Raw genomic sequence first — 13977 nt, forward strand, 5'->3', positions numbered from 1 at the left:
AATATTAGAAATAATGTCACGAAGTGTTCCATCTTAAACCTTCTGTGTAGCATTTTTTTAAACCTTGTGTAGTGTTTTAATCAAAACATCTGTAATCTTCTGATAAAAATACTACACAAGATGGTGAAATATTTGTCAACCAGTAAAGAATTCCTGTCTTGGCCTAGGAAGGTGTAACTGTGTAGACACAGTTCATAAACCTAGTAGTGGGCATTCAGCTCATTTTAGTTCAATCTAAGACCTTTTATCAGAGCCATATTTTATTATTGCACAGCCGCCCGCCCGCCCCCCATCCCCCGACACACAAAAGGCCTAGAGGACTTTACACACATAAGGCAATCCAGTGTCATGGTTTGACTGCTGTAATGATGGACAGATAACATTTCTTGATGAGCTGTCTCCCAGGTTCTCCCAGCGTAACCAGGGTTTAGTCACTTGTGGTTTGGACACACAGTCTCTGGAAGCCCATCTCTTCATTTTTAGTCAGATCCAAAATGTAAAGAGTCCAGCCCATCCTCATTCCCTGGGTATGCCCTTGAAACGCAGCTGTTGTGAACCGGGACGTGCTCTGGGTGTGAAATGCACACCAGATTTCAAAGGCTTAGTATGAAAAGAAAAATGCAAAGTATCTCCTTAATAATTTCACTTGATTAATATTGATAGGTTAGTATTCTGGATATATTGGGATAACAATAATATCACATTAAAATTAATTTCACTTGTTCCTTTCTTACCTTTTAAAAATGTAGCTACCAAAAAATTTAACGTTACATCTGAGGCTCACATTCTATTTCTGTCAGACAGCACTGAGTCTAAACTCGATTTCTGTGAGTACCAATAAATGCAGAGTGACTTTCATGGGGCCTGCTTCACAAGGGTCACACACCCTAAGGCATCTATTCTCTTACCTCTTGTCACATGGAGTCCCCCAAGGTCAGCCTCTCAAGCAGCAGGGCCCCTGAGCACCAATTTCAAAAGTGGACTGGGTAGGAATTCCCCACCCCAGGTAATCCTCCAGCCCCCACCTGCTGACAGAGACGTCAACCAAGTGTCAGAAGTGTGACCAGGACAACCAAGTGTCAGAAGTGTGACCAGGACGCAGATTCCTGAACTCCCACAGCTCCCCAGGCCCACAGCAGGCTGGCTCCAGGACCATGGGGAAGGTGAGAGGGGCCCATAGTTCAGGCAGCCCAGTACCCCCAGGCTGCCAGGTCTTGGTTTCACACCTTCCCCCTCATCCAGACACAGTCCTCTTTCCTCCCTTCCCTTGGAAAGTCTTCCTAATTGTGAGCCACTAGCAGTTCATCTGAGGCACCCTGGGGGGCTCCTCCTGCCTGTGTTGAATTGTGCCTGCATTCCACATAAATGACTGCAGCCAGCTCTGGCCTGCCTTCCCTAGAAGAGGAGGGCAGGAAGGCCTTGCTGGGGAGTATTTGGGGTCCCTGGGGCCAGTAGGGCATTCAGCAGCAGTTGTGTAGGGTGACCGCGCATCTGCCAGGCACCCTGGGAGCACGCTGTCCTTCACCTGCTGCCGTCTCCTTGCAGGAGCTACAGCACCTGTTACACAAGAGTGCAGGTTCCCCTTTTGTATTTAAAAAGGGGATTCTAGTGTTCTCTTAGGGGTTGGCTTCTTCCCAGGTGTCTTCTCCAGATAGATCATTCAAGCATCTGTTCCTACCAGGGCCAGACCAGAGAAGACACCCTAGAGGAGTACTGCAGATTCCCAATGGCAGGGCAACCCCTGACCTAAACACCTGAGAATGTCTCTAGGACACAGGGTGAGTGTGCCCTGCAAGATAATGAATGAGAACAAAAGAATTAAGACAAATACAGAATAGCAACTTTATCTCATTCAACAGACAGATTCTATTTTAATTGCTACAGATTTTAATAGGTTCAGCAACCATCCATTAAACAATCTGTAAGACTTAAGGCACAACTGTCATTAATCTAAGTTTGCTAATGAAATTGTTTGTACAGAGCATAAATACCAATCTTCAAATTACAATATGGAGCATAGAAGGGGGCCTGCGGATCTCCGCGAGGCACAGCTGACTGCTGAGCTCTGGGGTGCTGGGATAGAGACCCCCAACACCCAAGCCTGCCTTAATTTCCAGACACAGCTTCCTTCTTAATAGTCTATTCCTAACATTCTTGCCTTCTCTAGAATTCTGAGGTTTTAAAATGCTGCAAATACTCATTTTCCTGTTGAAGTCTTTCACACATCTTATAGTACATAGCTCCCACATTATAAACAAACAAAAGAAAACACCAGAAAGTTGGGGACGGAGTTGTGAGGCAGCCAGGCAGAGGCCTGGGCTGTCCCAGGGGTCTGAATAGATGGCCACCCAGCAGGGTGGAAGGTGGAAGCTTAGCCTCTGGGAGGGGATTGAGTAAATAGTAAACAAGGAGTTAGGTTCTTCATTGGTAGCCGGGCATGGTGGCGCCAGTCTTTCACTGTGGGGAGAAAGCCTCACAAATGCAGAAAAGGGAAAGGCTGGAATGAATGAGTGCTGTGGGCCTGAAATGGGAGGCGTTGGTGTGAACTCATGGTTTTCAATTTAACTTGATAAATGTGGAAAGAACTACAGATGTATGTATCGATGTGTGTATGTGTGTGGAGATATAGAGATAGATGGTGAAATATATTTCCTAATGCTATCCGCAAAAGGTACCTGGGGACAAGGACCCCTTGGTAACAAAGGCACACCTACATTGAGATCTTGGCTTCCAAATAGCATTTTTCATTACCGCAAGGAAAAATGCCTGGTTCAGGGGTTAGCAGGGAAAGCACAAGATGGCCCTGGAGTATCCTGATGTGGCGGCAAATGAGAATATGCTCAAACAATAATGGGCACATGCGCAGGAAACACAAAAGCCAGGCTGATGAGGCTGTCAGTGGCCAAATCCAGGGTAATTTGGACATCAAGACAATAATGATAGCAATGCATTATAACTCATTGAATAAAACAGGAATTCGGCGGGGCGCGGTGGCTCAAGCCTGTAATCCCAGCACTTTGGGAGGCCGAGACGGGCGGATCACGAGGTCAGGAGATCGAGACCATCCTGGCGAACACAGTGAAACCCTGTCTCTACTAAAAAAATACAAAAAACTAGCCGGGCGAGGTGGCGGGCGCCTGTAGTCCCAGCTACTTGGGAGGCTGAGGCAGGAGAATGGCATAAACCCGGGAGGCGGAGCTTGCAGTGAGCTGAGATCCAGCCACAGCACTCCAGCCTGGGTGACAGAGTGAGACTCCGTCTCAACAAAAATAAATAAATAAAAAATAAAACAGGAATTCATGAGAAGGCACATAAATAATGTTTTAAAACCATGCACACATATGTACACATATGCATATATGAAAGAGAAACAACTACCTCACAGTAGAATGCCAACTGATAAATGCAAAAAAAAAAAAAAAATGACATTTGAAAAACACCTCTCAGCAGTCCTCTATTCTGGCAGGAAACATCAATAGATGTTAAAACTTAAGTAGGCAAGTGGATGAAGAATGAGACCTTAAATAGTTTCAATGTTATCTCCACATCAAATATGTACTGACTGATTGCAAATGGAAACAAAAGTAATTTTATAGCAGAGGAGCCTGGCTATTAAGATAGCATCTTAATCATGTGATCAAAGTCAGTGTCACAAGCCATGAGAGAAATCAGCATCAATCTGCCAACTGATAAGAGGTAACAGAACACACTACCACATATGTGATAATTCAGTGAAAATACATGGAAACCAGCTCTAATCCAGAGGAGACACTGGACTGCACCAAATGGAGGGATATTCTACAAAATTTCGAGGCAGCAATTTTCAACAACATCAAGGTCATAATATTCAACGAAAGATTGAGAAACTGTTCAGATTGAAGAAGATTAAAGAGATACAAGTGAGTGCAACATGTGATCCTGAGTTACAGCCTTTTCCTGTAAGGTTTATGACCATGAAAATTGGAGAAATTCGGATGTGATCTTTGTACTATTCTTACAGCTTTTCTGTGAGTTAAAAATTATTCCTAAATTAAAAGGTTTTTTTTAAAAAAAAAAAAAAAAGGTGTCTTGTCCCTTCTATTGTTGCCTGCGACCAATAAAAATCATTTTCTTAATTTTTGCAATCTAGCATCTGACAGAAGTCTAATATCCAGAATCTACAAGAAACTTAAGTGAATTTACAAGAAAAAAAAACATCAAAAAGTAGGTAAAGGACATAAACAGACACTTCTCAAAAGAAGACATTTATGCAACCAACAAACATGAAAAAAACTCAACATCACTGCATTAGAGAAATGCAAATCAAAACCACAGTGAGATGCCATCTCACGGCAGTCAGAATAGCTATTATTAAAAAGTCAAAAAACAACAGATGCTGGTGAGGCTGTGGAGGATAGGAATGCTTTTACACTGTTGGTGGGAATATAAATTAGTTCAACCATTGTGGAAGACAGTATGGCTATTCCTCAAAGACCTAGAACCAGAAATACAATTTGACCCAGCAACCTCATTACAGGGTATATACCCAAAGGAATATAAATCATTCTATTATAAAGATACATACATATACACGTTCATTGCAGCACTATTCACAATAGCAAAGACATGAAATCAACCCAGATGTCCATCAGTGATAGACTGGGTAAAGAAAATGTGGTACATATACACCATGGAATACTATGCAGCCATAAAAAAATGAGATCATGTCCTTTGCAGGGACATGGATGGAGCTGGAAGCCATTATCCTCAGCAAACTAACACAGGAACAGAAAACCAAACACTGCATGTTCTCACTTGTAAGTGGGAGCTGAACAATGAGAACACATGGACACAGGAAGGGGAACAGTGCACACTGGGACCTTTGTGAGAGGGAAGGGGAGGGAGAGCATCAGGATAAGGAACTAATGCATGTGGGGCTTAATACTTGTGTGATGGGTTAATAGGTACAGCAGACTACCATGGCACACGTTTACCTATGTAACAAACATGCATGTCCTGCATGTGTATACCGGAACTTAAAATAAAATTAAATTATATTTTAAAAAAGGAAAAAGAAAAAAGTATTTTCTTGCATGTAAATAGGTGAAAATTAGACCTCATAATGTGTGTGTATATGTGGTATACCTGGATGATAGATAAATGACAGATACATAGATAAATAAGACTTAATTTTCAGTTAAATATATTAATATATGTATATAAAATTACACATACATCACATATATGACTTCACTCTCAGGTATATCCTTTACCTAAGAACCTCAAAAATCTTTGGAACAGAAATATAAGCTCTTCCAGACTTTAGATTAATTTAAACTTCAGTCTCCATTGTAACATTCCAAAACTCCTGTTGAGCAGTAAATTGGAGTTGCAAAAATTGTATTTCAAGAAGCCCTGAGTCACAACTTTTAAAAAAGTGTGGCTCCTGTTAAGCTGAGGTAGGGAACTCTGGGGGCTTATGCAAGGACAGTCTCTAACTTGAAAAAGGAAACTGTATTAGAACATCCTCAGCTCTCCCCTACCTTTGTTTTAAGGACTGCACTCCTCGGTTGCTAATGTCTCCAGCTCACTGGGCTCTTTGACTCTAACGCTGCTGCCCTAGAGGGGTGGGCAGGCCTCTGAGATGCTTCAGGTTGTTTGCATGAGGGCTGAGTCAGGGTCCCACAGCGCAGGGTGTCCCATGCCCTCCCCGGCTCCAGCAAAAAGGGACATGGTCTATGGGTGAGTGGGGCTTACACAGGAGCTGGTCAGAACCGGGCAACTCTCCCTGTAGGCTCCTGGGACAGTCACCAGCCCATTCTCCTTCATTACAGACCCTCTCATAGAGGGTCTTCCCTAACCCATCTTCCTACCCGATAAACCTTCACAAAAATCACTTCTGAAACACTGAAGACCTGACTGACTTCTCAGAGCATGTTGGTAAACAAACAAATCAATGTAACTATTTTCATGACTAAACTGAAGGAACACAAGGACTAAAGAACATGACCCAAAATACCGGCCGTAACTGCTTTACCAAAGATGTGTTTTAAAATCTTCCTTTGCACACTCTCTCTGCTCCCAAACCTCTGCTCACACCTCATTAGACGGTGAGAACAGCCAGCAAAGACGGCTTCTCACTTTTTCTCCATCAGAAGCTTAGCAGTCTGCCTAGGCAACATAACATGAGCCATCTTTACAAAAACAAACAAACAAACAATTAGCTGGGTGTGGTGGCTCAAGCCTGTGGTCCCAGCTACTCAGGGGGCTGAGGCAGAAGGATTGCTTCAGCCCAGCAGGTCGAAGCTGCAGTGAGCTATGATCCTAGCCACCTGATGTCTGGTGAGAAACAGAATGAGCATGGGGCTGACCGGTAAAGGGGGGATCCCCTGCAAAGCTCCCACATGGGAGGACATGCTAGTGACATCTCGGTACAGCAAGGACCATGGCCCACCTGAGACAGAGTGGGTGGCTGGACACCTGGCCATCCCCTGCCCGGGACTAATGTGTACACAGATGCCTGCTTACAAGGACCAGTGCAGCACCTTAGCCCCCACCCCCAAAAAAGGGATTTGTGATCCCAATAATATTTATCATCAATGTTTTTTGTTCTTTCTTAAAATACCTTGTTCTAAATCCTGAATATTGGTGTCCACTGTGAACGAACCAGGGCCAGTGATTAAGGAGTGAGAAGAAGCAAGGTCCACTGTGCTTATGCCCGGGTTTGTTTACCAGATCCCCTTAGCTACTCGGCAAACCTGCAGATTTTGCAATCCCATATTAAGAGGTTTGAATGAAGTCTTTATATGCAATTCAATCACTGCAGCCTTGGATCTAGTCCATGGGCCTGGATATTTATTTTCACATCTTGACCTGAGGTTGGTTCATGTTAGTGGCTATGTCTGTGATCCGTACTCAGGGCCCTCCTCTGTGTAACTTATCACACCCTGTGACGAAGCAAAGAGGCAGAGTGGGTACCAACATTTGCATGAAAACCAAAACTCAGTCTCACACAGAGGCCTTTACACAAAACCCAGGCCCCTGCATCTTAACAAAAGATGTCCATCTCCCAGCAAATGGTATAAGGAAAGAAGGCCCCTCCCTGAGTGTCCCAGCAGCCTGGGTTGGGGTGGGGATTCAGCTGCATCCCGGGATCGCTCTTGAAGACCCTGCTCCCACTAGGGCCTGCCCTGAATACGAGAAGGAACGCACTCACCAGGGTGTCTGCCACCCTTGCCAACCAGCCAACTCCCTCCCCTCTCTCTCATTCTTTGCTTGTTTTTTGTCCAGTTGGGCATTTGCTGCCAGCCTTTTTCTGTTAACGTGCCCCTGTTTTAGGGTAAATTTAATGGTCACAGATCAGCCTCTGGAGAGTGGGTTTCTTTGCTGTGGGTGCACAGACACCCTCCTGGGAGCAGGAGGTACAGCAGGAGGCTGTGTGCCAGCCTGGCCCCTGCTCATACTTCATTAGACAGTGAGAATGGCCAGAAAAGATAGCTTCTCACTTTTTTTCCATCAGAAGCTTAGCAGTCAGCGTGGGCAATATAACATGAGCCATCTTTACATAAACAAAGAATTAGCAGGGCATGGTGGCATCAGCCTATGGTCCCAGCTACTCAGGAGGCTGAGGCAGGAGGACTGCTTGAGCCCAGGAGGTTGAGACTGCAGTGAGCTATTTTCACACCACTGCACTCCAGCCTGGGCGACAGAGCAAGACCCTGTCTCTTGAAAAAAAATTAATATTTTTTTTTAAAAAGAAGCAGATCAGTGACAAAGTAACTTATGGACTGGTGGCAGGAGGAGCCTAGTAGCAAAGACTGGCCATCCAGGCCCCCGGCATAAAGAGACACACCGTCAGCATTGCAAATGTAGTATCAAAAATACATTTATTCTCCCTCTAAGCAATCTTACCCACTCATGGCCTTATTTGCTATCCACAAATTGAGAACTCCCAAATGTGTGACCACTGGTCACATCTGAACACTGGGCTCCAGACCTGCAGACACCTGCATGCACTGGATGCTTTGCTGTCTGTCCCACGGGGCCTCAGACTCACCATAGCCCCTCCCTGCCCAAAGGATCCCCTGACACCTTTCTGCAGGATCCCAACATTAGGAGCCCGAGCTGAGGCCTCCCATGACCTCTACCCTCACCTCTATGTCCAGTCTGTCACCAAGCCTTGTAAATGGGTGGGCATCTGAGGAAAGCCCACCAGGCCCAGGTTTCCTGCACCCCAAAGGGCCTCCTGGTCTTCCCCTGCCATCCTCACTCTGACCTGCCTTTTCCTTGTCTACCCTGCAGCCTTCAGGGTCGTCAAGCGCAGTCCTGGTCAGACTCACTCCCTCCTGGGTCCTGTGTTTCTTATGACTCGGCCTGCTGCCCTCCCTCACCAGCCTGAGACCCTCAACTGGCCTTTATACCCAGCCGAGATAGCCATGCATCCACACTCCCAGTCTGAAAGGACTCTTGTTCCTGGACTTCTGCACACCAATGAGTTCACACCTAACTCGGCCTTCAGACTTCAGCTCAAAGAACACCTCCTGGGGTAGAAGCTCCTCTTGGCCCTGTCCTCCCCCAACCCCAAATCTGACTCCATTTAGTACCTTCACCAATACCACTCTCAGGTGCTTCTAGCACACTATTCCTCCAAAGCATCTACTAAGTTTGCAGTTAGATGTTTAATGTTCAGCTGATTTGATTACTGTCTCTCCCACCAGCTGCCTTCTACTACACAATTTTGCCCAACTCTGTATCCCTAATCCACAAAAAATTTGTGAGGTACAGCACATATATTCTGTGCTCAGTAAGTGTTTGTTAAATAAACACATGCATGAATGGCAGAAAGATGGTGTAGCAAGATCTCAAGACCTGCTGGATTTTAAGTCATCATTTTAGGTTAATATCATCTTAGGTTTGAGTCAATGTGGAAAAAAAAAGATACTAAAAATATTCCACAGATTAGAAAGCAAAAGGAATGGGTGTATGGCGTGTTATTTTCATTGTCATGATTTGTTCTAGCTGACTTTTGTTTTTTTCCCTGGGGAAGGCTTGTGTTGCGGTGGTGTTGCCCAGGGTTGGCCCATGTGTATGGCGGGGAAGCATGGACTACCCACCCCCAGGAGCTTGGGGGAGGCATTTTCATTTCTGTGCATTCCCCCCTGCTCCTCTAGAGTGTAGGTACAGTGTGGGAGTTACAAATAATTTATAAAATGCCATTAAATGTGTCCTTTCACTATTCAGAAAGTCCAAAAGGAAAGAGAAACCAGTTGAATTTCATGGCCCTGAGACACTCATGGGCTTCTATGACTTTGCATAATACTGGCTGATAGTAGGTACAGCCCATCCCAACTCATGGCCTAACACTATTTTTTGACTTTATGATGGTGTGAATGCAACACGCATGTAGCACTCAAAGCATTCAAATCGTGCTTTGAGTATCTATGAAAAATTCTGTGTTTCACCTTCAGTACAATTTCAATAAATTACATGAGATAGGCAATACTTTTTTCTAAAACAGGCTTTGTGTTAGCTGATGTTGCAAAGCCGTGGGCTAATGCAAGTGTTCTGAGTGTGCTTAAGACAGCCTGGGCTAACCTGTGATGTTCAGTGCGGTGGGCACGTTAAATGCACTGTCAATGATACTTCCAACTGACCATGGGTTTGTTGGGACATAACCCCATTGTAAGTCAAGGTGCATCTGACAGCTCGGCCGTGCCTCACAAAGTCATATTTCAGAAATGTTCAGTGGACCGAAAGTGCACAGATGCTGGGCATTCACTGCACAAACATGATCATCATTCTCCTGCACTCCAGCCTTTCACCTCTTCCTCCCAAGAGCCATTAGGCACATTTTACAAACTTGTAAATGATTGAGTCCATGTTCTCTGATCTTTTGGCTGCCCTAGGCAAATTCCTGATGAAAAGCTGGGGCATCCTTGACGGGCTCTTGAGACTGGATTGAATCAGAGCCACTTTCACAGCGTGGCCTGCTCCGGGAAGTCTCCCCACACTGCCCCCTTAGAGTTAAACAGGAATGTGATGGGATCAAGGGAGGAATTCTCAAGGGGTCACGTAAAAGTTGTATAGTGTGGAAGAGATGCAAGCAATTCCGTTGGGGATTGCTTTGGGCTATGCTAAGACCACTTAAAACAAATAGGGAGTCTTTGCACATGACAGCCAGTCTGCAGGCAGCAGCTCCCGCCCTCAAAGTCAGAGCGTCCCAGGCTCCTCTGTCTCCTGTGCCGTCACCCTGATAGCCATTCTCATCCTCATGAACAAGCTGGCCCCACCCTGCCGTCAGTGCTGAATCCCTCCACTCCCCCATTCCGGGAGGCAAGGCAGGGAGGAAGGGAAAAAGCACATGCCACCAGCCTCCACTCCCCTTTGAAGGAGCTTCCCCATCCCCCTCCAACTGACCACCGCCACATAACATGGCCACATGGCCACCTGTCAGCAAGGCCAGCTGAGAAATGGAGTCTTTTCCACTGAGCTCATTGTCACTCACAATGAGATTGAAGTTCTGTTAAGAGGGGGATGTTAGATGAACACAGTTCTTGCCTCTCAAGTCAACACAAAGGTACATATGCATGGACACACACACACAGGACACATATACACACATGCACACACATATACACATACAACACACACATACACATGAATACACACATATATAAACACACCACATACATACACACTAACACACATATATACACACACGACATATACACATATGTACATGTAAGAATATACACATACACACAGATACAAATACACATACACACAGAGATACACACACATACAGACACACACAGATACACACAGACACGCACACATACACACATGTACACACACATACATACGTTCAACACAGCATCTGGCATCAACTCAGTGGTCCAAGTTAGGATTCGGATGAGTCCATAATTGCGCATCTGATCTTCAAATGAATCTATAGCCCTCCACCTATTTCAAAAGGCCAAACTTCATGATTCTGTGCTAATTTCAGTCAATTATGTTGCAAATAGAACCTCTCAGTGATTTGCATGATCAGAGGACATTCCATTTAGTCAAGGTTCCATGTGTTATTCTTAAGAGCTTTAAGAGCAACCCTCAAAACAAATATGAAAAATAAAAGCATCCAACAGGAATTGTGCTTGGTGTGACTAAATGATCCATTGAAAGCTATGAATACCACAGCTCAAGAACACGTGATAAGCATGAAAGCATTTCCCTATGACTGTGCCTAAAGCTACTGCTGCCCTTAGGAGGGCAACAGGGTGCAACAGAGAACAACAGGCCACTGTCAGAGCAGAGCTGGGTTCAGGTCCCGCCACTGCCCCTCAGTAACTCCACAGCACAGCTGAATCACTGTTTCTGTATGTGCAGAATGTGGACGGTGCATAAGGACAGAGGTTGTGTATATAAAGAAAAGGCTCAGCTAATGTAAATAGTGTTTTTTTAATGCCATTGGAAAATTCGGTTTTCTATCCTTGTTCATACTAGATTAATTAATCAACTGGAAAAAATTAAAGCATAGCACGTTACCCTGCAGCTGGGGAAAAGCACCACATGAAAGAGGGACATGTTTTAAGGGTTTTGGATACAGACTATTTAGCCACAATACTAGCAATGCAATGTGGAGGGTTGTATATTATTGTGAAGAAAGAGAGATAATTATTTCTCAAAGTGAGAATGGTAAGTGTTTCATTTTCCCAGGGACTACTTTGGAGAAACAAATGGGAAGGAATTCCATTCTGTTTTCCCTAGTCCCTAGACAGGCAGCCTGTCTGGGATTAACACCACTGTGCCTCCGCGCAGGTCTGGGTGGAGGAGCTGAGCTGGAATTCCCGGGGCTGCTGTCTGGAACACAGAGCCTGAGGAGCCATCCGGGCCATTTCCTGGCCTGGACACTGAGCCAAGTAGCAGGAGGTAGAAGGAGGTGAAAGCAAAACCCAGCCCCAAGGCTGTGTCCCTTTTCAAAACTGCCCACCTCATGTTGATTCTTTCTTGTAGGTCATACTAAGGACCTGCTAGGATTTGGAACTTGATTCGGAACCACTGTCATCCTGACTCTTCATTTTAAAAAGTCATTCTCCTCGAAAATAAATGAGTAAAACATAAAAACAAATTCATTCTTCAAAAGAGCTTATAAAATCAAAACCCTGGGGGTGGTTTTGGATACAGGTTTCCAGCTTCTAAGAACACAGAGTGTCTTACACTTTCCCAAGTTTCCCTTCCTCACAGGGGACCCCAGGCCTGAAATGATCTCTTTTCCCATTTAACTAATGCTTTCCTTGCTTCTTGGGGAGTCGTTTCTCAGTGCCTGCCAAACTCTGCAGTAGGAGCCAGGGGCAGCAAGCCCTTCTCACACTGCAAGAACACACAAGGACAAAGGATGCTGGTCGGAGAAACGCATTTATTTTTATAGTATCACTTCCTCACTCCCCCAAATGATAACTGTTTGGATTACTTATTACGAACTTGGAGGGGGGAGAAACCTCAAATCTAACTTGGTTTTCACTATTTGTACCACTATTTGTTTATCTTTCATTCATTACTGAGCTTGGGAAATCATAAAAAGAATCTGGCCATTCATTCCACTCTGTGTCTAGAAGTTTTAATCTGCTGCCTTTCGGCTGCAATCCTTCTTTCTCAGCTACTTGCATATTGAGATAGAAAGGACCCATAAGGCTTCTGTTTCTCTGTAAATACTCTAAAATGCAGAGGGGAAGCCACTAAGTAAAACACACAGAAAATCATTCTGCAAATATGACACAGCCATTTAGCCACAGAGCAGGCTGGCCTCTGCGGAGGTTGGGGCCATCCATGCTTGACCAGAGAGGACCAGAGACTGATGGGAATCCTGGTCCAAGGAGGCTGAGGGAGCAGGACCTTGTTGTGGTTCAAATGCGACTCCATTCGTCTCCTAGAACATGCTGAGTAGACCTTGAGGGCAGGGGAACAGTGAGGAGGCTGACCTGGGCCCAGGAAGGAGAAGGTGAAGGCAGGCAGGAGGTGGAGAAACCATCCCCAGGGCTTTCACAGCTCCCAGGAATGCAGCCGAGTTTGGGAGCACAGGAAATTAAGCACCAGGCCTGTGGTCAACTGGGCCAGCCCCGGAAACTCAGGCCAGGGTGGCTGCAATCCCACGCTGGCTTGGGGCAGGTGTGTCCCACATCTGTCCCTCCTGCTGGGGCTCCTGCCAGTCATATCTTGTTCCCACAGGGAGCACGCAGTGGGTCAGCACCCTCGTGCTCCAGGCACTGCGTCTCCCCTCCAGTGCCAGCAGGGAGCCCTCCTAGATATCTTGGCAGCATCATAGCATCATGTCCCACCTTCGCAACTTATCTGCAATTTATCCTTTCTACCCAACCCAAGTCACCAGCTCCTTCAAAGGGTATCTGAAATGTCCCAGCTCTTTCCATGTCCACAGCTGCCTGCCCATCTCAGGGCCTCACTTCATCAGGCCTGGAGGGCAGCCTGAGTGGTGAAGGAACGCGGGCCTCACAGAGATCGCAGCAAACAGAAAGCAGCGCCATTTACCAAGTGTCACTGTGTGCCAGCCATGGCCGGGGCTACTCCCAACCCATTCACAGAGAATGAAACAAGACCACTACATCCTTCTCCAGGCCACAGCAATGTGTCATGTCACATGTCACGTTCAGGCTGGGTAGAAGCTTCACGAAGAAAGCCTGAGCTCTTCAGAAGGAGGTGCCAAGCCCTTCACATCTGACCTGCTTCCTCCAAGCCAGGCAGGACCCTCATTTAGATGCCACTAGTGGTAAATTTGGAATTTCCCCAATCAACCTTTGCAAAACAAGCTTGTGTGCCGTGCTGTGTTTTGAAAAGCAAAATGGAGACAGGGTAGGCTTTTGTGATCATGCATGCACATGGCCTGCAAAAGACTCTCAGTTACGGAGTGCTGCTGGGGTCCAAGAACCCAGGTGTGGCATACACAGGGCTCTAACCGCAAGAGAAGAGGAACCTTGGAAGGAGGGC

Source organism: Mandrillus leucophaeus, unplaced genomic scaffold (genome assembly GCF_000951045.1).
Source record: "Mandrillus leucophaeus isolate KB7577 unplaced genomic scaffold, Mleu.le_1.0 Scaffold1169, whole genome shotgun sequence".
Classification (NCBI taxonomy): Eukaryota; Metazoa; Chordata; class Mammalia; order Primates; family Cercopithecidae; genus Mandrillus; species Mandrillus leucophaeus.